We start from the raw sequence: 26313 nt of genomic DNA on the forward strand, positions 1-26313 counted from the left end.
CAACGTTCACACTCTGTGGTCATGAAGTACTCCACTAGCGCGCCCCCCCCCCCCCCCCCCTTGATAGGTGTGTGGGTTGTCTTTCATTTTGACATGCAGAAAAATGTTATAATAAACATACATACTGTATGTTAAATGGATATATCCGCCTTCTTTCATTTATCCTTCCATTCCCACAACAATATACATAAATAAATGGCATATTTTGGACATAGTTCGAATGATGATTGATCATGATTAATTCATTTTTAAGCTGTGATTAATCTGATTAAAAATTGTAATCATTTGACAGAACTAATATATATATTTCTATATATATATATTATTTATAAACTGCTAATAGTCAATGTCTGTAGAACTACAAAACAGCATCCATTTGGCGTGTGTGAAATAACAGTATATACTGGGTTGATATACATCCATCCATCCATCCATCTTCTCCCGCTTATCCGTGGTCGGGTCGCGGGGGTAGCAGTTCCAGCAGAGAGCCCCAAACTTTCTTTTCCCTGGCGACATCAACCAGCTCTGACTGGGGGATCCCAAGGCGCTCCCAGGCCAGCGAAGAGATATAATCCCTCCACCTGGTCCTAGGTCTACCCCTTGGTCTCTTCCCAGCTGGACGTGCCTGGAACACCTCCCTAGGGAGGCGCCCAGGTGGCATCCTAACTAGGTGCCCGAACCACCTCAACTGGCTTCTTTCGACGCGAAGGAGGAGCGGCTCAACTCCGAGTCCCTCCCTGATGACCGAACTTCTCACCTTATCTCTAAGGGAGACACCAGCCACCCGGCAGAGGAAACCCATCTCGGCCGCTTGTATCCGCGATCTCGTTCTTTCGGTCATGACCCATCCTTCATGACCATAGGTGAGGGTAGGAACGAAAATGGCCCGGTAGACAGAGAGCTTTGCCTTCTGGCTCAGCTCCCTTTTCGTCACAACGGTGCGGTAAAGTGACTGCAATACCGCTCCCGCTGCTCCGATTCTCCGGCCCATCTCACGCTCCATTGTTCCCTCACTCGAGAACAAGACCCCGAGATACTTGAACTCCTTCACTTGGGGTAAGGACTCATTCCCTACTTGGAGTGGACAGTCCATCGGTTTCCTGCTGAGAACCATGGCCTCAGATTTGGAGGTGCTGATCCTCATCCCAGCCGCTTCACACTCGGTTGCGAACCGATCCAGTGAGTGCTGAAGGTCGCAGACCGATGAAGCCATCAGAACCACATCATCTGCAAAAAGCAGTGGTGCAATCCTTAGTCCACCGAACTGCAGACCCCCCCCCCCACGACTACGCCTCGAAATCCGATCCATGTATATTACAAACAGGATTGGTGACAAAGCGCAGCCCTTGCGGAGGCCAACCCTCACCGGAAATGGGTCCGACTTACTACCCGGACACAGCTCTCGCTTTGGGAGTACAGAGATTGGATGGCCCTGAGTAGAGACCCCCTCACCCCATACTCCCGCAGCACCTCCCACAGTAACTCCCCGGTCATACGCCTTCTCCAAGTCTACAAAACACATGTAGACCGGATAAGCGTACTCCCAGGCCCCCTCCAGGATCCTTGCGAGAGTAAAAAGCTGATCCGTCGTTCCACGACCAGGACGGAATCCGCATTGTTCCTCCTCAATCTGAGGTTCGACAATCGGCCTGACCCTCCTTTCAAGTACCTTGGAGTAAACTTTCCCGGGGAGGCTGAGTAGTGTGATGCCTCTGTAATTGGCACACACCCTCTGATCCCCCTTTTTGAAAAGGGGGACCACCACCCCGGTCTGCCACTCCTTCGGTACTGTTTCCGACTTCCACGCAACGTTGATGAGACGTGTCAACCATGACAGTCCCTCAACACCCAGAGCCTTCAGCATTTCCGGGCGGATCTCATCCACCCCCGGGGCTTTGCCACTGTGGAGTTGTTTGACGACCTCAGTGACCTCCCCCCGGGAGATTGGTGTTGATCCCCCGTCATACTCCAGCTCTGCCTCTAACATAGAGGGCGGAGTTGTCGGGTTCAGGAGTTCCTCAAAGTGTTCCTTCCAACGCCCCAACACTCCATCAGTTGAGGTCAACAACGTCCCATCCTTACTGTACACAGCTTGGATGGTTCCCTGCTTCCCCCTCCTGAGGTGTCGGACAGTTTTCCAGAACAACTTTGGTGCCGCCCGAAAGTCCTTCTCCATGTCTTCTCCAAACTTCTCCCACACCCGCTGCTTTGCCTCGGCCACGGATGAGGCTGCTGCCCTTCGGGCCTGTCGGTACCTTGCAACTGCCTCGGGAGTCCCCCGGGATAACAAATCCCTGAAGGCCTCCTTCTTCAGTCGGACGGCTTCCCTGACCACCGGTGTCCACCAGGAGGTTCAAGGGTTACCGCCCCTTGAGGCACCTAGGACCTTGAGACCACAGCTCCCCGCCGCGGCTTCGGCAATAGAGGCTTTGAACACCGACCACTCTGGTTCAATGTCCCCAACCTCCACAGGAATGCCGAAAAGCTCCGCCAGAGGTGTGAGTTGAAGGCCTCCTGAACTTGGGCCTCCTCCAGACGTTCCCAGTTCACCCGAACTACACGTTTGGGCTTACCAGGTCTATCCAGAGGCTTCCCCCGCCACTCGACCCAACTCACCACCAGATGGTGATCAGTTGACAACTCCGCCCCTCTCTTTACCCGAGTGTCCAAAACATACGGCCTCAGGTCCGATGATACGATAACGAAATCGATCATGGACCTTCTGCCTAGGGTGCTCTGGTACCACGTACACTTATGAGCATCCTTATGTTCGAACATGGTGTTTGTTATGGCCAATCCATGACTAGCACAGAAGTCCAGTAACAAACCACCACTCCGGTTCAGATCAGGGGGGCCGTTCCTCCCAATCACGCCCCTCCAAGTGTCTCCATCATTGCCCACATGTGCGTTGAAGTCTCCCAGCAAGATTAAAGAGTCCCCTTCAGGAGCCCCATACAGGACTCTTTCCAGGGTCTCCAAGAAGGCTGTATACTCTGAACTGCTGTTGGGTGCATAAGCACACACAACAGTCAGAGTTTTCCCCCCCATAATCCGCAGGCGTAGGGAGGCGACCCTCTCGTCCACTGGGGTAAACTCCAACAACGAAGCACCTAACCGGGGACTTGTGAGTATCCCCACACCCGCCCGGCGCCTCACACCTTGAGCAACTCCGGAGAAGAATAGAGTCCAACCCCTATCCAGAAGTAAGGTTCCAGAGCCGACGCTGTGCGTAGAGGTGAGCCCAACCAGATCCAACTGGTACCGCTCCACCTCCCGCACAAGCTCCGGCTCCTTCCCCCCCAGAGAGGTGACGTTCCACGTCCCCAAAGCCAGCTTCTGCCGCCCGGGTCTGGTCCGTCGAGACCCTCCGCTTTCACTGCCACCCTTCTGGCAGCGCACCCGACCCCATCGATGTTTCCCGTAGGTGGTGGGCCCACGGGACAGAGAAGCGGAGGTGTTGCCCACGTTGCCTTTTCGGGCTGGGCCCGGCCGGGCTCCGTGGCAAGCCCGGCCACCAGACGCTCGCCGACGAGTCCTCCTTCTGGGCCTGGCTCCAGAAGGGGACCCCGGGCTTCCTCCGGGCCGGGTATCCTCACTTCTTGTTCTTGTTTCTTTCATGAGGTCTTTTGAACCAATCTTAGTCTGGCCCCTTGCCTGAGACCAATTTGCCATGGGAGACCCTACCAGGAACACAAGGTTCCAGACAACACAGCCCCCAGGTTCATCAGGGCACACAAACCTCTCTACCACGGTAAGGTGCTGGTTCTTCTTCCAGCAGGGTTGATATACAATACAGCTTTATTTATATACTGCCGTGTTATAGTCACGAAATACAATTATCTATTGATAAGTGTTCACCAACACGATGTTACCATTGTTTTCGTTTCTCACATAGAACAATGTCTGTAGAACTACAAAACAGAATCCATTTGGCGTGTGTGGAATAACAGTATATATATATATATATATATATATATATATAGACTGGGTTGATATACAATACAGCTTTATTTATATACTGCCGTGTTATAGTCACGAAATACAATTATCTATTGATAAGTGTTCACCAACACAATGTTACCATTGTTTTCGTTTCTCACACAATGTCTGTAGAACTACAAAACAGAATCAATTTGGCGTGTGTGGAATAACAGTATATATATATTGTGAAGGAAATATTTTAATGGGATCTGTTTGTGTCTCGTGATTCTCAGCTTTTCTGAGAATCTGTTATTTCAAAGATATGTTTTTCATTAAGTCGCCTATGCTCTTGCCTGTAACTTGAGGAGGGCACAGGTCAAGAGGCGCTCTCCTTTCCTGTGGGAGGAAGGGTTTATTGCCCGATCTTTGTTTGTCCATCTGTTATTATTTAGAGTAAAAGCCCTGCGTTTCTAAGTTCCGCCCCTTCTCAGAGACCAGGTCCGAGCGGTTCTTTCTTTGTGTGGGCAGAATTGATTTGGCAGCCTGCATTAACAGTGCGAGTTGCTTTGTTAGTCCTCCGGCTGTATTAAACTCTCAATAAATCCCAGTGTTTGACATTCAGAACTCCTGCTCCTCCCGTGTCTCTCTGAGTCCTGATTTCCATTGCAACAGAAGTTTCCCTTACATACCCTAGGGACCAGAGGGTACAATGGTTGGACATTTACTACCGGCCGCGGTATGCCTAGTGTACAGGGTCCATATAACCGACTTAATGCATAGCGGGAAGTCGGTTATATAGACATCAACAGAATAAGTGTTTAACGGTGATTTAAACTAGTTTATGCGGGGAAAAGAGTGCTCAAAATCGGATTCAACAGGCCATCCACACCGACTCCCATTAAAAGTGATTGAAATGTACAGGAATCTGTCCATTTCAATCACATTTGATGACCCGTCCAGGGTGACTTTCTTCCCCAGGAATTAGTGTCTGAAAGCTGGCTAACATACCCTAGGGACCAGAGGGTACAATGGTTGGACATTTACTACCGGCCGCGGTATGCCTAGTGTACAGGGTCCATATAACCGACTTAATGCATAGCGGGAAGTCGGTTATATAGACATCAACAGAATAAGTGTTTAACGGTGATTTAAACTAGTTTATGCGGGGAAAAGAGTGCTCAAAATCGGATTCAACAGGCCATCCACACCGACTCCCATTAAAAGTGATTGAAATGTACAGGAATCTGTCCATTTCAATCACATTTGATGACCCGTCCAGGGTGACTTTCTTCCCCAGGAATTAGTGTCTGAAAGCTGGCTAACATTACTTTAAATACAGTGTGCACATGGCTTTATTACCCATGAAATAGTGTGTGAAAGCTGGGTGACTTTGATGTGAATTTAAGGAAGATATGGCCATTTCATCCACACCTCACGACTCCCATTAAAAGTGATTGAAATGTACAGGAATCTGTCCATTTCAATCACATTTGATGACCCGTCCAGGGTGACTTTCTTCCCCAGGAATTAGTGTCTGAAAGCTGGCTAACATTACTTTAAATACAGTGTGCACATGGCTTTATTACCCATGAAATAGTGTGTGAAAGCTGGGTGACTTTGATGTGAATTTAAGGAAGATATGGCCATTTCATCCACACCTCACGACTCCCATTAAAAGTGATTGAAATGTACAGGAATCTGTCCATTTCAATCACATTTGATGACCCGTCCAGGGTGACTTTCTTCCCCAGGAATTAGTGTCTGAAAGCTGGCTAACATTACTTTAAATACAGTGTGCACATGGCTTTATTACCCATGAAATAGTGTGTGAAAGCTGGGTGACTTTGATGTGAATTTAAGGAAGATATGGCCATTTCATCCACACCTCACGACTCCCATTAAAAGTGATTGAAATGTACAGGAATCTGTCCATTTCAATCACATTTGATGACCCGTCCAGGGTGACTTTCTTCCCCAGGAATTAGTGTCTGAAAGCTGGCTAACATTACTTTAAATACAGTGTGCACATGGCTTTATTACCCATGAAATAGTGTGTGAAAGCTGGGTGACTTTGATGTGAATTTAAGGAAGATATGGCCATTTCATCCACACCTCACGACTCCCATTAAAAGTGATTGAAATGTACAGGAATCTGTCCATTTCAATCACATTTGATGACCCGTCCAGGGTGACTTTCTTCCCCAGGAATTAGTGTCTGAAAGCTGGCTAACATTACTTTAAATACAGTGTGCACATGGCTTTATTACCCATGCAATCAGTGTGTCAACGCTGGGTAACTTTGCTGTGAAGTTAAGGGAGATATGGCCATTTCATCCACACCTCACGACTCCCATTAAAAGTGATTGAAATGTACAGCACTCTGTACATTTCAATCACATTTCACGACCCGACCAGGGTGACTTTCTTCCCCACGAATTAGTGTCTGAAAGCTGGCTAACATTACTTTAAATGCATGGTGCACATGGCTCTGTTACCCATGAATTAGTGTGTGAAAGATGGGTAACTTTGCTGTGAATTTAAGGGAGATATGGCCATTTCATCCACACCTCACGACTCCCATTCAAAGTGATTGAAATGTACAGCACTCTGTACATTTCAATCACATTTCACGACCTGTGTAGACTGGCTTTCTTACCCATTAGGTACACCGACAAAGGCACCTCTTCGGGGCCGCTCCAAGACCCCCAAAACACGGACTGAGGAGCTCCAGGATCCCTCCCATGTACCTCCAGAACCTCGAGCACCTTGGGTCCCCGGGCCCCCGAACTTAAGCACTCCCCCACGGACTAAACCAAGATGATCACACCCTCAAGAATCTCGTGCCCCTGGGAATCTTAAAGGGGGGTGTATTTTGCGGTGCTTTACCGTCCGCCCATCGGCACCCATAGTCGGCCTTCTTCACAGCAGCAGCACCCAACCTCCATGGAGGATGTTTATCGTGCCCCTGGCTACACTTAAAGGGGGTCTACTTTGCGGTGCTTTACCGTCCGCCCATCGGCACCCATAGTCGGCCTTCTTCACAGCAGCAGCACCCAACCTCCATGGAGGATGTTTCTCGTGCCCCTGGCTACACTTAAAGGGGGTCTACTTTGCGGTGCTTTACCGTCCGCCCATCGGCACCCATAGTCGGCCTTCTTCACAGCAGCAGCACCCAACCTCCATGGAGGATGTTTCTCGTGCCCCTGGCTACACTTAAAGGGGGTCTACTTTGCGGTGCTTTACCGTCCGCCCATCGGCACCCATAGTCGGCCTTCTTCACAGCAGCAGCACCCAACCTCCATGGAGGATGTTTCTCGTGCCCCTGGCTACACTTAAAGGGGGTCTACTTTGCGGTGCTTTACCGTCCGCCCATCGGCACCCATAGTCGGCCTTCTTCACAGCAGCAGCACCCAACCTCCATGGAGGATGTTTCTCGTGCCCCTGGCTACACTTAAAGGGGGTCTACTTTGCGGTGCTTTACCGTCCGCCCATCGGCACCCATAGTCGGCCTTCTTCACAGCAGCAGCACCCAACCTCCATGGAGGATGTTTCTCGTGCCCCTGGCTACACTTAAAGGGGGTCTACTTTGCGGTGCTTTGCCGTCCGCCCATCGGCACCCATAGTCGGCCTTCTTCACAGCAGCAGCACCCAACCTCCATGGAGGATGTTTCTCGTGCCCCTGGCTACACTTAAAGGGGGTCTACTTTGCGGTGCTTTACCGTCCGCCCATCGGCACCCATAGTCGGCCTTCTTCACAGCAGCAGCACCCAACCTCCATGGAGGATGTTTCTCGTGCCCCTGGCTACACTTAAAGGGGGTCTACTTTGCGGTGCTTTACCGTCCGCCCATCGGCACCCATAGTCGGCCTTCTTCACAGCAGCAGCACCCAACCTCCATGGAGGATGTTTCTCGTGCCCCTGGCTACACTTAAAGGGGGTCTACTTTGCGGTGCTTTACCGTCCGCCCATCGGCACCCATAGTCGGCCTTCTTCACAGCAGCAGCACCCAACCTCCATGGAGGGTATTATCGTGCCCCTGGCAACACTTAAAGGGGGTCTACTTTGCGGTGCTTTACCGTCCGCCCATCGGCACCCATAGTCGGCCCTCTTCACAGCACCACCTGCCCTGCTGGAGGTTCACACTTTAACTTTTTTTACCCTCTTCTACCTTACAAATCATCCCACACTTGAGCACTCCTCACTTGGACTAAACACCTCCATGCTACCACCAGAACCAGAATATCGTGCCCCTGGGGATCTTAAAGGGAAAAAAACCATAGTGGGCTTTAAAAACAGAACACTTAGTAATTTTCACAAACTTTATTTACAGTAATATTGACAGTAATAAATACATTCACACAGGATATAACGTATTTACAAGGGGACTGATTACAACAACACACTGCATATTTACAAGTTGATCACTGGCAACAGTGGGTGAAGTTGGGGCAGAGTATGGCACCCTCTCTTCACCCATGTCTGAGGGGCTGTGTTCGGCCAGTGACTGGTCCCTCTTCGGGACATGTCTTGGTAGGGAGCCGGGCTGTGCTCCTCTCCAGAGCTGTCACTGTCGATGTCAATACCCGCAAAAGTGTCTTCATTTCCCGCTGCTGCTGCTGTCGATGCCGCCGCCGCTGCTTGCAGTGACTCTGTGAAGAGCAACCGAATGTCCGCAGCCTCCTTCAAAGAAGGATTATTCGCGTGAAATTTGTCCGCAGTTGCAGTGTTGTGACACATGAAATCACTCACTCTTTGGCGGTTGCCTTTGTCTTGAAACCTCTTCGCATTATCGGCGTGGACTGTGCGGAGGTCGGTGAAGTTAATGGGACCGTGGAGCCCTACATCAGCCCATGCCATCCTCGGGGAGTAGGCAAGCTTCCTGAACGGGTTCTTCCCCTCTGTGTATAGAAAGTAACGGCTCTGGGTGCAGGTCAGCGTACCCTTAATTTCCAGCCACCTCTTCATCCATCCAAATTCTTCTACGGTGAGGTACAGCTGCACTTCCTCGAACGCGTTGGCCGTCTTGTGGTTGCTTACCTGTTATGACAGAGTTAGAGAGTGTCAATACAATGTCAATCATGCATATAACTGCCGGAATAAATGCATTGATTAATAGCACTCACATGAACCAGGTAGCCGAAGGCAGTGCCAGTTGTATCCGCCTTTCGGACCTCGGCGTTGGTCATGTTGGAGTAGACCCCCGGACGGTGGCCGTAAATGCAGCTCCAATGAAGAGTCATATACCCATAGAGCAGGGTACGGGTTGCGGTAGTCGGATTGCAGGCCATCACATCCAGGAGCTGAGGGATGCGAGTGGTGGTCGAAGTCAAGCATGTCATTAGGTCGTTGTGGCTCGGCAGACCTTCCATCTTGTCACGCTTCACTTGCATCTGGTGGATAAGTACTTTTCTCTTCAGGGACTTCAGGATGGCAACTACTTCCCGTTTGATTACAATCATGTCGATTTGGCTGAGCCTGCTCCCCTTGCACGGTGTGTCGGCCATGTACTTGAGAAAGTGTGATATATTCTTGATGTAGAAGTCGGAGGTCGTGACCTGAAGGCTTGACTTCATCAGGCTCCGGGACCACCCGCGTATCCTCTTGAGATCCCTTAAAAAGAGCCAGTCAGACAGGCGATTGAAACCGTGTGCCATGAAACTGAGGAACGACTTCACTCTGCTTAGTTTGGAGACTGTGTTTTCCTGGAGCCTCAATGGTGGGTCGATACCTGCATAATGCTCCCGGTATCCTTGCAGATACTCCTCTGTGAAATATAAACAGTACTTTAATGACAACACAGGGTGTGTTACAGAAACTGCATGTGTCACATAGCCAACACACTTACCCATAATCCGTGGGAATGTGATGTCCCGCATTATATTTCCCCGGCCCCTGCCCCGGAACCAGGGGGAATTTATGGGAGGGGAGGTTGACGAGGCCTCGGTATGCATGGATGCAGGCTCTGAGGAGCTGGATGAATGGGTGTGAGAGCCAGTGGGGGACTTGCTGCAGGCGGGAATGGGAGACGTGCTGCAGGCGGGAATGGGAGACGTGCTGCAGGCGGGAATAGGACACTTGCTGCAGGAGGGACCTTTCGACTTGGACAGCCTCGTTGGTGTCGACTCTGTTCGGGGTCGTTTCTTCAGAATGACCCGCTCTCGTTCCTCCCCATCGAACGCGGGCATGTCCCCGGCCCGCTGATCCATCCTCTGTCGCTTGTGCTTTATCCTCTGCTGCAACTTGCAGCGCAGGGATTTCACCTCAGCAGCATATATGTCCCGCTGAGCCCTCACTGCGTTTGCCTCCAGCCTCCATTCTTTGCAGTCCGGGTTGTCACATTCATTCACCGGGGACAAGGGTGGAGGTTGTGACAGTATATCGTCATCTGCCACCGTGTCAACAGCCCAAGCGGTAATCATTTCTATGGTGGGGTTTGTCATTCGGAGTTCATAAAGCTCCTTCTTGGCCACTGTCATTTTCATTTGATTTTGAACCACATGTAGTTCCTCCCGGGCCAGCTCAACATGGTCTCTGGCCAAGTGGGATCCAGCCTTGTGCCGTGGTACTCGCATCCCAGAATGGTACAGGGATGGAGCCTAATGTTGGTCCGTCCGTTGGCCAACAACAGCAGAATTTTTCTTTCATCCAAGTTACGCACACCATGGCGCCTCTGAAGGTGCTTGCTCAGGGCACGGTAGGAACTATTACAGATCGGACAACGGACCGCCATCCGACCTGTATTCTTGAGCATTTCGGTACCGGGAAATGTCACCAGAATCGTGGGTAAAAAAGAAGGAAGCGTGAAAAGATTCACGAAAGGTGCACTCAGCTTATCTTCAAATCAGTGTTTGTTTTCATTTGCATCATGGTGCGGTGTCCCATGTAGGCACTCGTTAGGCGGGCAGAGATCCCTGTAATCTCCCCTCACGTTCCTCCAGAGTTTGGTTCTCCCAAAGGATACCCGACAGTTTCGGGTACGACAACGTGGGGATAACAGTATCCTCCGGGGAGGCATTGAACCCCTCTCACCTGCCCCCAGAGGAGGCAGGGGAGTCAGGTACCCAGAGGGCGCACGGTGGACGGCCAGGGCGAGGCCGCCACACCGCGCTGGAGTCAGGGTCCCGGTGAGGCGCAGGACGGAGCACCCGGCAGTAGCCTCCAGCAGACCCCCGCGCGGTTCCCTCGTCCCTCGGAAGAGGTGGAGAGGCGGAGGGGTGTGTGTTTTCATCTTCTGGCGGGTTGCCGGGATAACAGTATCCTCCGGGGAGGCATTGAACCCCTCTCACCTGCCCCCAGAGGAGGCAGGGGAGTCAGGTACCCAGAGGGCGCACGGTGGACGGCCAGGGCGAGGCCGCTACACCGCGCTGGAGTCAGGGTCCCGGTGAGGCGCAGGACGGAGCACCCGGCAGTAGCCTCCAGCAGACCCCCGCGCGGTTCCCTCGTCCCTCGGAAGAGGTGGAGAGGCGGAGGGGTGTGTGTTTTCATCTGCTGGCGGGTTGCCGGGATAACAGTATCCTCCGGGGAGGCATTGAACCCCTCTCACCTGCCCCCAGAGGAGGCAGGGGAGTCAGGTACCCAGAGGGCGCACGGTGGACGGCCAGGGCGAGGCCGCCACACCGCGCTGGAGTCAGGGTCCCGGTGAGGCGCAAGACAGAGCACCCGGCAGTAGCCTCCAGCAGACCCCCGCGCGGTTCCCTCGTCCCTCGGAAGAGGTGGAGAGGCGGAGGGGTGTGTGTTTTCATCTGCTGGCGGGTTGCCGGGGAGAACGCCCTTAACGTTTTGTGAGAACCATGAGTGGGGGTCATACAGGCAACCATGTTAGCCGAAAATAGTGTCTCGTTATTCCGTGAAAACTGCCCTTGAATTCCTCCAGAGACCAGTTTCACAACTTAAAGTTGTGTGAGAACCATGATTGGGGGTCCTCCAGACAACCATTTTAGCCGAAAATAGTGTCTCGTTATTCCGTGACAACTCCCATTGCATTTCTCCAGAGTCAGAAAAAGTACAACTCAACTTTTGGAAGAACCAGAGACAAGGGTGAAAATGGATATATTGTATCCGAAAATAGTGTTCCAAAAGGCGGGTAGAGTCCCCTGACAACTCCCCATACCTTTCTCCAGAGTCGTAAAAAGTATAAGTTAACTTTTTGGAAGAACCAGAAAAAGGGGTGAAAATGGATAAAATGTATCCATCAACTATCTGTGAGGAGTTTATTGGTTTGACGGGTGACAGAACAAAGGAAGCAAGAGCAACAGAACTACAGCGAGCAAGGTATTTCTCTGTCATCATAGATTCTACACCTGACATGTCTCACGTCGACCAATTAACTTTCGTTTTCCGATTTGTGAGTGAGAAAGGAAAAGTCATTGAGAGATTTATTGGATTTGAACCCATTCACAGTCACACTGGGTCAAGTCTGGCTGACTGCGTGATGAAGATGGTCATTGATATGGGGCTGGATCTCTCAAACTGCCGTGGCCAGGCTTATGACAACGCATCCAACATGTCAGGAAAATATAATGGGCTGCAAGCTCATCTCAAGAAAAGCAACCCACTCATACATTACATTCCGTGCGCAGCACACTCCTTGAATTTGGTTGGTGTCAACTGTGTTGAAAGTAGTTGTCGTGAAGCAAGCCAGTTTTTTGATATACTTCAAGCACTTTATGCTTTTTGCTCTGCTTCTACCCACCGATGGAATAAAGTGTTCACTGAAAACATCACACTGAAGCTAACATCTCTCTCCTGTAGGAGATGGAGCTGCAGAGGAGACTCCACAAGAGCTCTTTGTGAGAATTACACTGCAATAAGAGGGGCTTTACAAATGTTGGCGGCTGATGACGAAGAGCGCCAGGACACACGGCGAGAGGCCTCTGCGCTGCGTGGCAAACTTGGGAAACTAGAGACTGCTCTGATGACAATATTTTGGGACACTGTACTGCACCAGTTCAAGCTTACGAGCACTGGCTTGCAAAAGAAAGACATTGACCTAATGACCGCTGTGCGACTTTTGGAATCGCTGCGCACTTATGTTGCATCACTACGAGGGACATTACGGCGTGACACAGACATATCAGCACGAGACTCACCGTGTTGGTAAAAGACGAGTATTTGATGACGAGACAGTGGAGCACGAGGTGGTACTGACTGGCAGTACAAAATTCCAGGTTGAGACATCCAATGTCATTATTGACAGGTTGCTCTCAGGACTTAGCAAACGCCTGGATGCATACAAAGACATACAGATGTAGCACTCCAGATCAGACTCAAATGGGTGTGTCCCAGTCAAAAGCCCAGCGGATGCCAGTGGCTGGGGGTGTTGCCAAATTGCTAGAGGGCGTTGCCCAATTTCCCCATTTGTTCAATTACAGGATTTAACCATGAGATGGCGCTTCATTCACAAAATACACAATGGGCGTTGTAGAAACATCAATATTTTAAATCAAATAAAGTATATAGTTTGCTTTATGCAGTATATTTCTTGTAATATTGTAGATTGAAGTAAATCAACTTATACATTAAGATAAGATAAGATGGACCTTTATTAATCCCGTGGGGAAATTCAGTAGTTCAAACAGCAACAGGGTGAGAGTGAAAAACAAGACAGCACAGATTCACACAGATTAATAAAATCAAAAATAAGATGAGCGATAAAAATGATAATAATAATGAGAAACTATGAAATAAGAAATGAATAAAACTAAAATGTAATTATCATATCATATATTATAATGTATTGTATTATTAAGTAATATCATACATTAACCCCATTATAGCAGATGCCACATTAAATGGATGAACACATGTATGCATCAATAATTACAACAGAGTATTTCTAAATACAAGTTGTAAAAATACTTATATGTATTTAATATTAACCCTTTGGAGTCGACCGTCACGCCGGCGTGATCAGATCACATGACCTGTTCAAGCCGGTGCCGCATAAAAACCACAGTCCGGACAACATTGCCGTGTATTTCTGTCGAAAGTACTGGCTTGAAACTATATCCCAGTCTTTGTTTCATGCAAAAAGACCCAGTAAACACGGAGATACGATTATATAAAGTTAATACATTTCAAAAGTATGAAATATGGAAGCACATATTTGAATATCTTCGCCGTATTTGATCATTTTACGAAACGGAAAATACTGGAAACTGTAGATCCTGCTCAACAGGATGTATATGTGTATTTCTGTCGAAAGTACTGGCTTGAAACTATATGCCAGTCTTTGTTTCATGCAAAAATACCCAATAAACACGGACATACGATGATATAAAGTTAATACAGATATATTTCGGAAGTATGAATAATGGAAGCACATATTTTAATATCTTCGCCATATTTTATCATTTTACGAAACGGAAAATACTGGAAACTGTAGATTCTGCTCAACAGGATGTATTTACCAGGGAGGGGGTGAGGTAATCAGTTAAACGGAGTGATACGAAACGAGACGAAAAGAGATGAAGAGGGACGGCAGGAACCGAAGACAGATGGCGGGAAAGCGAGAGAGACGAAGATATACGAAGACAGGCGGCGGGAGATGAAGAGAGGCTGCGGGAGACTGCGATTGAAGTAAAGTGACAGACAAACATTGAGAATTTAGATATAGTTAGATAGATTTAGAGTTTTGAAGACTCAACTATGATGAAGAGAACTCTGAACGTGAGTCAAGCTTTAAGCTTGTTTTTTGACATGGAGGAGGAGGAATCTGTGATGTTGCCCTCTGTGTCGTAGTTGACAGAAACCGCTTTGAAGCGTGGCACAGATAAAGACAGAAAAAACTGATTGTTGTACATAATGTGTATATATATATATATATATATTTGTATTATATTTATAATAACACTTTTGCCTTATCAGAATGAAATCCCATGCTACCTCAATCAAACTTTCACATTATCATATTCACATCCCATGTATATATTTCCAGCTTTTAAATGGTTTCGTTGTGTATGTTTGTGTTATGAAAAATTAAATCATTTTCAAAATCTGTTTTTCCGTTTTTTTTGTGATTTTGGGTCCAAAATGTTCATATAGTAGAAGATCACTGCTCTAAACAAAGTCAAAAATCCTACATCCAAACGAAATAAATATAATTAATTATGATGAATACGTTGTCCTGTTCATTGTTTTTCACTTTTATTAAATGTTTGATATTTCCGGTGGACTATCGGACATTCAAAATGCAGCATATTTTCACTCTTACACACATATATTCTCATTTTACATACATACATTTTCACTCTTACACACGGATATTCTCCTTTTGCTCTCATGCGAAATCTACTAAAACAAAGTATGTCATGTATATTTAGTTTTCGTTGATGAGACGAGACGGACTAAGGTGTTAATGATGGACTATCGGACATTCAAAATGCAGCATATTTCCCCCAAGTGTCTGTCAAAATGCATTTTACGTTTCTAATTTGCAATATCATTATTTCCGCTCTCTTCAGAAGAGCGATCTCCCTCTCTGTGTGCAGGGGATCACAGGAGGGGGGGGGGGGGGGAGAGCTGTGGAATGTGACACACATTCCGATGGCCAATTAGTTTTAAACAAAGGGTCCCCAACATACATAGGACACATGGGGGGTTGGGCTGGTGAACTGTATGGTCTGCAGCAGATCACAGAGGCATTTAAAAAGTGAAGACAATACATTCTGGACATGTTCACATCAGGCACCTTCAAGTTAAACAATACTACTGTACAGTAAACAATTAACACTGTAAATTATGTGGATTAAATCACATTTATTTCGTTAAAAATAAACAAAATGACTCGGTTTGCATTCATAAAGAATGCACAAACGTGTTTAATCGTTAATGTCAGATATGTACTAAGTAAATAGCCTACATTAGTTCCTGCTCAAGATTCGATTCAACTTTATTGTTATTGCACAGATTACAGGGAGGCCTACTGAGACAACGAAATGCAGTTTAGCTTCTAACCAGGTGCAACAAGCAGTAAAGTGAAAAGTAATGTTCACAATCTACAGAATAAAATATATAATGAATTGAATGATGAATAAACAGTGAGGGGTATGAATACACTAGATATCAGCCTGTGAGCAGTATGAACAGTGTGTTAATCGTTAATGTCAGATATGTACTAAGTAAATAGCCTATATTAATTTCATGATGGATTAAACCACATTTATTTCGTTAAAAATAAACAAAATGATTAAATGTAGGGTGAATTGCCCTAATGTGGAACATTTTTGCATTTCAGACTTCGGGAATATATTGCGACATGAAGCCGATACAATAAATCAAAATCCAGTAACATTCTGAAATCCCCAGGATGTGACCTAATCAAACCAAAAGAGAACATGCAGATATTAAACTCATAAAAGAAATGGTAGACATATTAGTACTCTTAGTGCCAAGTTGTCTCAGACAATCTGTTTTCCTAATGTGGGACAGTTCTGTGCAAAATGTGGGACACTGAAAAGTCTATATTAAAAAGCCTCAGTCACCTTCATTCATGTAATAAAAAAATCTCAGGCCAGTAACACTCAAAGCTACAGTAAATGTGCAATACCATGCTATGTTACTATTTATAATGTTATTGTTGTTACAACAGAAGATGTTTTTATTTAAATTGAAGTTAAATGCATCAATCTGGTGCACTGAGGGCAAAATTAGTAGATTTGTGGATACAGCTCTCAACACTCATATGAAACATAACTGTTCTTACAATGTGTGTTGGAAGGTATTAAATTACTATGCATATTTTATTGTGTAAACACACAGCTGATCACCTGAGAGCTGCCGTTTCATTCAGAGCATTTAAAAAAAACGACGGTCTGATTTCAACAACTCAATGTGTGATTATTATAGCAGTAATATTAGACACTAATAATACAGTAAACTATGAACACTGTACATATTATTGTTTGCCCGTGGGATTAGGGTGATCGGTAGTGAGAGCCGCTGCATTTTCCTCCATCGGATGTGATATAAAAACAAAGCGATTATTGTTGTTGTTGTAAACTCACGTGGATTACATTTAGCGCATTCATTTCAACTCGCGAACATATGATACATTAAATGAATGCGAGGATGACGATCGAACATCGTTTGTTTGACCCTGGATGCATTTCCTGATCTAAAAACATAGCGATGGTTTTGTACTTACGCCAACGTGAATTAAACATTATTTTGTTAAATAAAAACATGGTGATGTTTAGTAAATGATTACATGTCTCTTACTTAGCACATAATATGATCCTATCCGTGACATATATGGATCTTAACAAATATCCGCTATATCAGATACCTGTAGATCAGCTGTTTATTTCACATGAGTTTCAGTGTGGCAGCTTTTCACGGCTCCCCCTGGTGGATCCATAATCCATTGCAGCTGGTTTCATTATAATTAAATGTATTTATCAAGGGGGCGTTTCAAGTCCTGCGGGGGGGTTTTCCTTATCAGCAGGGGCCCACCCCGTGCCGATCACGGACCCGCACGGGTAGGTTTCTGAAACGAAGCGCTACATCTGTACATGATCACTTTGGAGTCCTATTTGACATGTGCTGTGATGACACTGATCTCCGCAGACGGGCCAATATTCTCTCCTCATCATATCCTACTGACTTGGATAAGTCATTAGGAGATGAGCTGATCCAGTTTAGGGCTTTTGTCAGAACAGAGCCAGATAAAACTCCTGCAAACAGACTGCAGGTGGTGCTAAAACATGGACTACAGACAACATTCCCCAATGTTTTTGTTGCGCTCAGGATTTTTCTCACACTACCTGTAACCAACTGCGAGGGTGAGAGGTCCTTTTCACAGCTTAAACGCATTAAAAATGAACTTAGGACAACCATGGCTCAGAAGAGACTTTCAGCCCTTTCTTTGATGGCCATCGAGTCTGATCTTGTGAGGGATCTGGATTTTGATGACCTAATCACAGACTTTTCAAAGAGAAAGGAAGAAACACTTCTAAAAGGTAAGATCCACTGTCTCTCATACACTCATTCATTCACTCTCTCTCACACATGCTCACTCTCTCTCCCTCTCACATATACACACACACACACACACACACACACACACACACACACACACACACACACACACACACACACACACACACACACACACACACACACACACACACACACACACACACACACACACCACATATACTGATCACTTAGTTGAGCAACCACACCATTTCACTACTTATTATACTTTTGTAACTCTTAATGTTTGTAACTAATAAAACTCCTCATGTACGTGTACAGCCAGCCAGTCATATGTTGGCATTAAGTCGGGTGCTACTCTGAGGTTTTGAGTGATATTACCTAGGTATTCCTGAACCATACACTGTCTTGGAATCTTATCCATTGTATTTTGTCTTGTGATGTTTGACTAAAAGGGCAAAAGGCTAGACCTACTTTGGTTGAACTTTGTGGCTGCGTCCCTGCTTTTGACAAATAGGTGTGTGATTTGACAAGCCAGATTGACTGAAAATTCTAAATATTGGTCATGTTGGTAGGATTGGGTAGGCGTGGTGTTACTTGTTGGGTTGGGGGGGGGCCATGAGCGCTCAGTGCCCAGGGGCCCCTGCAGGTACTAATCCGGCCCTGCCCAGACGCTGTCTCCTGCAGTGACGCGTGTTCCCCCCGGTATCGGGGGGGCCGGGCTTAAGAGGTTAAATGAATTGTAAGTTTAGTGATTACATTATCAATATAACGTCCTATTAATGTTAATTCTTGATGAATGATGAAAGGCTGCTTACATTTTTTTTTCTTAATGTTCTAAAATAGTTTGGGCCCCCGTGGTGAGGGTGTTTGGGGTGGCCAATAGGGTGGCCAGGATTCAGCTGGGGGTGGCCGTGGCAATAGCTGAGGATTCTGGGTAGTGTAGTGTCTTCGGCCATCCTAAACTGAACAAATATTTGTTTCTCCGAATTGAAGGGGACAATTACAAAAGCATTGTACACAATTTAAACCAACCAATGTTGTGTAATCAACAAGGATAATCTGGTGTTTTTGAGTTGATGAGTCGTGCAGATATCGCTGTAAAATCAATCGACAGTAAAGAGTATACTTACTTCCGGGTGTAAAATCCTGCGTTATCCAATGGGAATGGACGCTCAGATTGCTCTCCGTAATACAATAAAGGGGACATTATCAAATCGGAATATAATGTTCTTTTAAAAAACGTTAACTAAAGGGAACAATCTATTTGACACAGCTGAAGCTCTGGCCCTAAAAACAAACTAATTTAATACAAATCACAGTTGCATTACACACAATGCACTGTTTTTTGAGAACAAAAATTCGTAACTAATGCACCATAATACATTCTGACGAAAAATAAAAATTATTATGAATACAAATAAAATAAAAGAAGCCTCCCGTGAGTTACTACAAGCTATAAAGTAGATTTTAAAACGTTTTATAGTATAAAAGCTCACTGCAGGACGTTGTAGAAATGCGTGTGTGCACCACGACAAAAGAGCCTCCTTCACTTTACATTGGGGTTGTTTGCGTGGTGCCGACACGTAATTGTAACAAAGTTCGTGACTCCACCACGCAATGCGGTGTTAAGGAGTCGTGGTGGAGTCACGCATTCTGGTGAGATCAGGTTGTCTCTTCCATAGTCCTCACTGTCCACTGGTGCTCTGTCAAAAGAGTGAACATCACAGCTGTTATGTTAACCCTTTGTTACACAACATACAACCAACATGTGTCAAAAGTGACCCGAATTAGTTTTAATTGTAAATATCTTTGCAACAAATTACTTTAACCATTCAGGATTCCAGGTATTCCTCAATTAACCTGTTTTGGATCAACACTAAATTCTAATTGTTCCCTTTATTACTTTTTTAATAAAAATCATGTTTGTATCACTACACTTCTAAGGCACAACATGGGTCAAACATTCCGTATTATTTTGCTATGTTATTTCATGCATGGCTGAGTGTTTCTTTAAAGCACCACAAAATCCACCACCTTTAAGTGTTACCAGGGGCATGAGAACATCCTCCACAGGAGGGTCGGTGGAGTTGCGGTGAAGAAGGACGAATATGGATGCCGATGGGTGGACGGTAAAGCATCGCAAAATCCACCCCCTTTTTAGGGTTACCAGGGGCATGAGGTTCTGTAGGGTGTGATCATCTGGGTTTAGTCCGTGGGGGAGTGCTTAAGTCCGGGGGCCCGGGGTCTCACGGTGTGCGAGGTTATGGAAGTATGCATGTTGGGGAGACATGCTGGAGCTGCTTAGTCCGTCCTTTGGGGCTCTGTGAGGGGCTACAAATAGGTGGTTTTCCCGGTCTATTTCATGGAATTTCATGGAAGTCTGACATAGCCTGTTTGCCCATGTCAGGGAGACATGCTGGAGCTGCTTAGTCCGTCCTTTGGGGCTCTGTGAGAGGCCAGAAATAGGTTGGCTGATGCGCCCTCCTGTGGGGACACATGATAACTGCACTCAAATCACTTTGTGCTTTGTCAACAGTTTAAAATAGTTTTTTCACTTTTAAAAACAGCTTTCTGCCCTGGAAATGATTTCTAATCATTATTACCGTTATGGGGGGCTGCAGGAACACTTTCCCTGCCTTTCAAACACCTATTTCTGGGCAGGAAAGCCATGTGCATCCCCCTGGATCTCTGCCTGTGTGACTGTAAGTGTGAGACCCTGCTAGCATTGACTCTGCTGTACTTATCTTCTTGTACATTTCATGAGTCAAATGTGGACAAAATAGACAGATTCCTGCCCATATGACCGGCTGTTTATGCAGTCAAATGCACATTTTAATTAAACCAGTTTAAGGCACTTTTAACACTGACATACCCACGATTCACCTCTGGGTGCGCTATGTGAAATGATTTGTATTCACCAACATGGGGTTATATAAATCATATTTCGGGTAATTAGGAGCACAATTATACCTTTTACTATTTAAATGTATTTGTATTATATATTTTCGGCTATTAAAGTGACATTTATGGGTGACTGTCAGTTTATGGAGCTTAGCCCACAATTCCTGGAGGTTCCAGGCCGAATTTTGGAGCTCATAGGCGGTCTGCCATGCTCCCCCACCAGTGGAAAGCCGAAAAAAGTAAAGAAAACGGTCAATTATATCTTAAAAATAATCACAAATGAAGTTTAAAAAAATTCTCGAAAAAATGGCTAAGTGGGGCTCCAAAAAGCTCAAGTCTTCGGCGCTTCGGGCGGAAGCCCGGACCCTTTTCCACTCCCCCGTTACATTTTACAACGGAGAGGGGAATCGAGACCACCCTTCCTCCGTCAAAAAAATTCATTCATGTTTTTCAAGCTACCATCCCCTTAGCAAAAAAATCTATAGAATACTATAGAAAAATCTATGGACAAATTCTATAGAACATTTCTGTAGAATACTACAGGATTTTTGCGGATATACTATAGAAATTGCCTACGTGTTTTACTATAGATTCTGGGAAATAATCTATAGAAAAATCTATGGACAAATTCTATAGAAAATTTCTGTAGAATACTACAGGATTTTTGCGGATATACTATAGAAATTGCCTACGTGTTTTACTATAGATTCTGGGAAATAATCTATAGAAAAATCTATGGACAAATTCTATAGAACATTTTTGTAGAATACTACAGGATTTTTGCGGATATACTATAGAAATTGCCTACGTGTTTTACTATAGATTCTGGGAAATAATCTATAGAATACTATTGTATAGAAAATATACACTGTAGATGTTTTTTTTGTAGAAAATAGTCTATAGAATCCTATAGAAAACCCCATGGATGCTTTCTATAGAACACCATAGAATTTGTGACCTATATTCTATAGAATCTATTGATGTTTCTATAGAATTTCTGTAGAATATACTGCAGAATATTGGCAAATATTCTATGGATTTTACTATAGATTCTGATCTATAGAATCCTATAGAAAATTGCTATTGTTTTCTATAAAATTGTTCTGCAGAATTTATAACATTAATTTACGGAATTGCCCTTAAGGCCCTGTCACACTGTCCCGAAATTGACACCCGATGGACACACGATAAAGGAAATGTTCAAATTCGGCTGTGATCGTAGCAACATCGGGCCATTCGTGAGGGCATCTAAGCCATCGTATGACCGCCGGTGGAGTTTCTCAGGCTCCGGCAGCAACTTTGTGAGCGGCAACTTCGTGAGGCACTCGTGAGGGCATCGGTGCATTCACATTCACTCTGATCGGGGCGAATGCCCGATGGCACCGAGGATAACAAGATGCCCTCACGATGGCCTTACGAAGGGCGAAATTGACACACGAATTCAACACAAAAATGAACCTTCGCAAGGTCCTTCGGCAATTTTTTGGCATGCCAAAGATTTTGCCTCCGCTCACGAAGTTGCTGCCGGAGCCTGATAAACTCCGCCAGCGGTCATACGATGGCTTAAGATGCCCTCACGAATGGCCCGATGTTGCTACGATCACAGCCGAATTTGAACATTTCCTTTATCGTGTGTCCATCGGGTTGTTTTATTGCACAACAAAATCATGTAAATATATTATGTAAATAACCCAATTTGTGTTCTTTGAAACTAAAAAGGATATAATATATTATTTTGAAGGACAGTTGACAGGAAATTGTTGTTGTTATGGAAACAACATTACGGAGAAAACGTAATATTTTCTACATATAAAGACGGATAAAGTAAAGAACAAAGTCTGAAGATATCAGTACAGTATCATAGTACTGTAACATAATTGTTTTTGGTACTTTCATTGCAGTTGTATGTCTTAAATGTAATGTAAATGTTGCCTTCGTGTGTGGTTCGGGGCCATCTTCGTGCGAAATTCACAATTCCATATTTGTGTGTCCATCGGGTGTCAATTTCGGGACAGTGTGACAGGGCCTTTAAAGATTTTACAGGTTTTACAGATGTATCTGCTCTTTTTACAGTCAATAACGTGTAATAAAAGTACAGCACTAAAACTTCTACGGGCAAAAAACCCGTAAAAAACGGTCAAATGACTGGCAGCAGGCTGCCAAACAAAAACCATAAAATTAAAGTAAAAATACTTTAACTGAAATAAAGTGCAAAAGCAATTAGTATACAGAAATTGTCCTTAAAGATTTTAGAGGAAACTTTCCTCTCTTTTCAAAATCCATTGTCTTAAAATGTTACATTAAAATCCCTTAAATAAAGTTCTGATGAGAAAAACAGTTTTTTACATTTTCTTTTATTAGATTTGTATGATCAAACACTAAAATAAATACAGAACCTAAAGAGCTAGAATACTGTTATTTTACAGCTTTTTCTAACATTTTCCAATCAAACAGGTTCAACAAAATGACATGACAAAATGTTCTGTAGGAAACAATTACTCTGAAAACTTAAAATATAAAAATATTTGTAGAATTATAGTACAACTAATGAATACAGCATTTCATATTTAAACATCATACTTATAAACAGTAGAAACAAAAAGTAAGTTGAATTTTTTAAGATTACTTTGAAACATTCTCAACTGAAAATAACAGAAATGGCAAAATGGCGACATATGCTCACATTGTCAATTTGAAGGAGCAGTGTGCAGGATTTAGTACGTCTAACAATGGGGATGTAGGTTCCAACCAATGGATAACTTGTTCACTCACCCTCCTATCCCAAGTTTGTAGGATAATGTATATTGGCTGCAAAAAACTTGAGGCCCAATCATATTTCCTCTGTCCATTCTGTGCTACTGTAGACGTGGCAGTGCAACCTAGAGGACAAACAGATCAGAATCAGAAACGGGTTTATTGCCAGGTATGTTCACACGTATGAGGAGGTGTCGTACATACAAATAAAAAAATGTAAAAACTACACAGATAGCGAACTATATTAAGAAATAGAATGCAATAAATTATAGAATATAAAATATGGGCAGTAAGCAATATTCAAACATTGCATTATTTACCATCCTGTGATCTCCATGCAGAGTCTGCGTTGTGGCTGAGGTAAAGTGTCAGTGGGGGGGCGGGCCTTGTTGAGGTGCCGAGAGGTTCTGGTCCTGATGGAGAGAGGTTCTGGTCATGATGGAGAGAGGTTTTGGTCCTGATGGAGAGAGGTTCTGGTCCTGATGGAGAGAGGTTCTGGTCCTGATGGAGAGAGGTTCTGGTCCTGATGGAGAGAGGTTCTGGTCCTGATGGTGCGCAGCCTCCAGCCAGAGGGTTGTGTTGAAGGCAGAGCTGAAGTCCACAAACAGGATCCTGGCATAGGTTCCTGCTGTGTCCAGGTGCTGGAGGAGGAAGTGAAGTGATAACTATTAGTAAACCATAATGATGGATGTTATTATCAGGGCATTGATTATTTCATAAGTTTAGAAGGGGGGAACATAGTATAACAACAGTTAGCTTTTGTTAATTTTACCGCGAGACAAACTTGTGAGACTTGTTTCTGAAATCCCTTTCTCTTAAAGTGAATAAATAAAAAATAAAACAATGGAGGTGACCCTAAAACTAACCACTGGATTGCTTGTCTAACATGACCTAGTCCATAAGTGAGGTAAGGGTGGGAACAATCAAACACACCCTCCCAGGCACTACGTGTTGGCGAAGTACAACTGGGATTTCGAAGAGGAAGATATACTTGCTCAATTCTTAATAATAAAGAAAAACCAACAAATTGAGCACTTGAGTTTTCATTAGCAGCGCCTAGCTACAGCTGCGGAGCTTCGGTCAATACCACTAACAGTCTATTTCCTTAAAATGGTACATATCGATGAATCTATATTTTCATCTTCAGGTGATTAAATCTGCATAATGTCCCTGTACAATAAGATTTGAGCATTTTGTAATCCAGTGAGGAAATTCAAGACCAGTAAATATTGATTGATTAAACAACACTAAATAAAATGTTAGTGCTTTCTTCAAACTCAGACTCTCTGCTGCGGCTGTACCTCAAAGACAAAACAATTGTCTTATGATCTTTGTTGAACAAGGTCTGATTGTCCTGTACATGTACAATGTGGGGTATTTTTAAATACTTTACTAAACCACATTCAATACTATGTTAGACACAAGTTAGTTATTACTCACATATCAAAGTCTTTTCATCTGCAAGATGGAAGAATAGCTGGGTGCTGCCTGGAGAGACTGATGAGGGACACAGGCTGGCGTCAGCAGCTTTCCACACAAAGCCATCACATCTTCTCTTCCATAGTCCTCGCTGTCCACTGGTGCTCTGTCAAAAGAGTGAACTCACAGCCGTCATGTTAACCCTTTGTTACACAACCAACATGTGTCAAAAGTGACCCGAATTAGTTTTAATTGTAAATATCTTTGCAATAAATTACTTTAACCATTCAGGATTCCAGGTATTCCTCAATTAACCTGTTTTGGATCAACACCAATTTGTATTTTTCCCTTTCTTACTTTTTGAATAAAAATCATGTTTGTATCACTACACTTCTAAGGCACAACATGGGTCAAACATTACCCGTATTATTTTTGCTATGTTATTTTATGCATGGCTGAGTGTTTCTTTACTATACATTTTCAAAAATAATTAATTTTAGCAGTGATTTGGACCAAGCATGTATGATGTAGTAATACAAAAAGTATTTTAGTTCACACAGTGTGACATTAGCTAGTCATGTTGGCTCGTAATATATAGAGCAGATCTAACTAGCAAGTTAGCCAAACGTTAGCGGTTAGCTGTTTATGCTATGCTAGCTGTTACTGAACATTAACAAACTAGATTCCGCTATAAGAAAGCTGTGAAACTTTACATTAAACTTGGCGACAACATTGTGACACCCCGCTGCATGTTTATGTGTAATTATCCCGTGTTGGAGACGAGAGGGTGGGGGGGCAGCACTGCAATACACTGTAAGCTAACGTTAGCAGCCACCTGTTAACCCAGGTTTCCCGGGCGCAACATCTTGCAAGAAACAGCATGTCAGGGCTTCTTAACATTTAACAACCTATTAATGATGAATACCAACTTAACGGGAAGAAACTCAGCTAACTAGAAGAAGAAACGTAACCTTGAATAAAAAATAAAACATTCACAAGCTAAGGATTATCTAAATACATATTTAACTCCATTACAGTTGCAGGACTCACCAGATCTCAAGTCTTCTGTTCTTTGTTGACGTCCCGATGCTCATATTTAACGTGTAAAACGATCCCGATATTAATCCATAAATTCCTGCAGCAGACATACAGACAGCTGTAGCTCACAGGAGGAGACCCACTCAAACTGACGTGGATGTTTCAAATGTCAACGACAGACGCGGACAGTTCTCATTCGCAGGTTTCTTCGATTACGTTTATATTAACCAATCAGGAGTGTTGTGGACTCATTCCAAACATGCCTGACTTGTCTGCCGTGTTTTGGCTGAATTCTATTTCAATTGCCGTAGCTCTGGCTGTCGGCCAGAATCCGAAAACCATG

The 26313-nt window shown here is 44.8% G+C and overlaps 1 long non-coding RNA gene across 1 annotated transcript; it reads right to left on the reverse strand.

Annotated features, from left to right (window-relative positions):
• Window positions 1-24033: 24033 nt before the first annotated feature.
• LOC139434856 (uncharacterized) lies at window positions 24034-26051 on the reverse strand. Its single transcript, XR_011644161.1, has 3 exons — window positions 25983-26051; window positions 24954-25098; window positions 24034-24154 (listed from the first exon to the last, which is right to left on the reverse strand). It is a non-coding gene; the product is annotated as an uncharacterized lncRNA (long non-coding RNA).
• Between the last annotated feature and the right edge of the window lie 262 nt (window positions 26052-26313).

This window comes from Pseudochaenichthys georgianus, chromosome 1 (assembly GCF_902827115.2).
Source record: "Pseudochaenichthys georgianus chromosome 1, fPseGeo1.2, whole genome shotgun sequence".
NCBI lineage: Eukaryota > Metazoa > Chordata > Actinopteri > Perciformes > Channichthyidae > Pseudochaenichthys > Pseudochaenichthys georgianus.